Genomic DNA, 2,981 nt, shown 5'->3' on the forward strand with positions numbered 1-2,981 from the left:
TGCTAATTTTGTCCAGAAACATTATCACAGAGACACAGAGAAATAATGTTTTACCAGCTCTCTCGGCATCCCTTAGCCCAGTCAAGTTGATACTGAAATTAATCATTATACAACACACCAAGTTGTTGAACTTTGGCCCTTAACACTTACCTTAGATACACATGAAGGTGCAAAGGAATGAAAAGTCACTTGGACTTTAGGGAATGACCACAAGCATGATGGGAGGACAGGTGGCATTTGGAAACATCGAAAGAAGGTAAGATTGACATGGGGTTTAAGCAGGGAGGGAATTTCAGTGGGGGGGAATAACTCCCTGAGCAAAGGAAAGAAGCTGCACTTGGGTTGTGTGTCTGAAGACTGGCAAATAGTCTATGGAAGAGAAGCTAGGATGTATGCAAAAGACCAGAGGAAAATCTGGAGAAGGCTGGGTGGGGTTCCACGGAGGAAGACTTTCTCTTGGCAGGAGATGAGCAGCTATTGAAAGTGTATAGTGTATACAGGTAGTGATGTAACTGGGATTGCTTCTTAGGAAGATTAACTTTATGAGCTTCAGCTAACTCAGAGCTGATGCAACTCCTGCTGGCCTGGCCCCCAAGCTGCCTTTTCTTAGCTTCTATTTCTCCCAAGCAGTGAAAGGAAGAAACCTCCAAGGACAAAACAAAACCAACCAACCAAACAAAAACCCATCAAAGAAAACGTGGCTCAATGTCTTCCCCCTCCTTCAAGAGTTTCTGCCGCCTTCTTCCCTTAAAGACTGCAAGGAGCCTTCCTTTCTGGGGAAAATAGCTACTAATATATATTTTAAAAAATTAGATCCACTAGTAATAGGTTAAGTACCAATTCAGATTAAGGGAATCCAAGCGAATTCTGCGGGAAGCTCAGAAGGACGTGACGGCATCGCGGGGCGGGGCTCGGGTACTCGACGCGCCCCCGGCTGGGCGGTTGAAACCGTTGGCGGATGCAGAGAGGACTAGACTTAAAGCCGATCTTGGTGAGAGAATATTTAGCCATTTAGCTAAAAATGGTATTTTTTACATGCAACGCATGTGGTGAATCAGTGAAGAAAATACAAGCGGAAAAGCATGTGTCCGTTTGCAAAAACTGCGAATGCTTTTCTTGCACCGACTGTGGTAGAGATTTCTGGGGCGACGACTATAAGACCCACCTGAAATGCACACGCGAGGATCAGAAGTACCCGCACGGCAGCAAAGTCCATGAAGGTAAAGCCCACCAGGGCGATAGTAAGCAGCAGGCGTGGGTTCAGAAAGTTAATGAATTAATGAAGAGGCCCAGTGTCAGCCCCAAAGTCAGAGAACTCGCAGAACAGATTACTGCTTTTGACAACATTCCCAGGAAAAAGGCAAAGTTTCAGAACTGGGTGAAGAGCGGTTTGAAAGTTCATAATGACTCCATTCTGGAGCAGGTGTGGACTCTCTTTTCGGAAGCTTCCGGCAGTGAGCCGCTCAGGAAGGGAAAAGGCCCGCTGGCTCTCAAGCGGATGGCGAATCCACGGGCAGAGACCTCCGCCAAGGTCCCACCTTCCAAAATGAGGGATGGCCGGGAAGAGCGAGCAGAGGTAAAGAAGAATAAAAGAGAAAGGAAGGAAAAGCGGCGGAAGAATCGGAAAAAAGAAAAGAAAGACCTAAAATTAGAAAGCCACCAAGATAACGCAAAGAATCAAAAGCCTAAGAAACGCAAGAAGGGGCAGGAGGCTGACCTTGCAGCTGACCTTGAGGCCAGTGCCTCAGCCGGGAAGAAGAGCAAGAAGAAGAGTTTCAAGGGCCAGCCTGCAGGGGACGTGGAGCAGCGGGCCCCGAAGCTGGGGGCCAGGAAGAGACAAATGGTGCAGGGGAAAGGAGGCAGGAGCTCCCAGAAACTGAAGCAAATTCAAAGAAGGAAATGAGGTTTGCAGGACAGTCCGAGGGTGGAGAAACGCAAGGCCACGTGGCTCCTGCAAAAGGCAAATTCAACTGGAAGGGAACATTAAAGCAATACTGAAACTGGCCCCAGACGAGGAAACAGCAATCCAAAAGCTAAGGAAAAGAGTTTTAGCTGAGTATTACACGGTGGGGAAGGAACATCGCTGACCCGAAGAGGAGAATCCTGGTCGTCTTTAACAAAAATCAGCAAGAACCCCACCTTTAAGTTACTGAAGGACAAAGTCAAGCTTCTGAAATAAAAATTTCTGTTTTAAAAATTAAATCCATTCTATTGATTTCTTTCAGTGCTGTTTAGAAAATGTGTAATGAATGATCACAACTCAAACTGTGCTTTCCAAAGCTGTTATTTTTAAGTTGAGGAAAAAATGTATTTTCAAGAGAACTTTTATGAAGAAAATACATTCTTATCAAAAAAAAATAATGAAATGAATCAGCACCAAATTAGTAATGATTTTTAAAAATGATAGTACTCGGTGCTTGTGAGGATGTGGTGACAGAGACACTGACATACACTGCCCAGAGGGGAGGGTAAGTTGATGAACACTAAGAATTCCTCTTAGAGGAATCTCTCCAAAGAAAATTACCTAAGATTAAGACAAAAATTTATACTCACAGACGTTCACTATGAAATTATTTAGAATTGTTAAAAATCTGAATTCTTTTAGCAGAAAGGTTAAGTAGAATATAAGGATATGGTTGTATATGTTAAAAAATGTAAGTATTACAATGTTTAACTCTTAAAAATACTAATTTTGATTATATATACATAATACCTGAAAACTTGAGTCTCCTTCTTTTCAAATTGAGCATTATGAAAGTTAATATGTCTATTCTTTTTCTTTCTTTCCCCTTCCCATTCCCTTTCCCTTTCCACTCTCCCCACCCTCTTTTCTTGTTACAGACAGGGTCTTGTTCTGTTGCCCAGGCTGGAGGGCAGTGGTGTGATCATAGCTCACTGCAATCTCAAACTCCTGGACTCAAGGGATCCCCCTGCCTCAAGCTCTCAAGTAGCTGGGACTACAAGGACATGCCACCATGCCT

The 2,981-nt window shown here is 43.9% G+C and overlaps 1 pseudogene; it reads left to right on the forward strand.

The window, feature by feature from the left end:
* The first annotated feature begins 213 nt into the window (after positions 1-213).
* On the forward strand, positions 214-2,179 carry LOC128563769 (cell growth-regulating nucleolar protein-like; annotated as a pseudogene).
* The last annotated feature ends 802 nt before the right edge of the window (positions 2,180-2,981 follow it).

The sequence above is a fragment of the Nycticebus coucang genome, chromosome 13, assembly GCF_027406575.1.
Source record: "Nycticebus coucang isolate mNycCou1 chromosome 13, mNycCou1.pri, whole genome shotgun sequence".
NCBI lineage: Eukaryota > Metazoa > Chordata > Mammalia > Primates > Lorisidae > Nycticebus > Nycticebus coucang.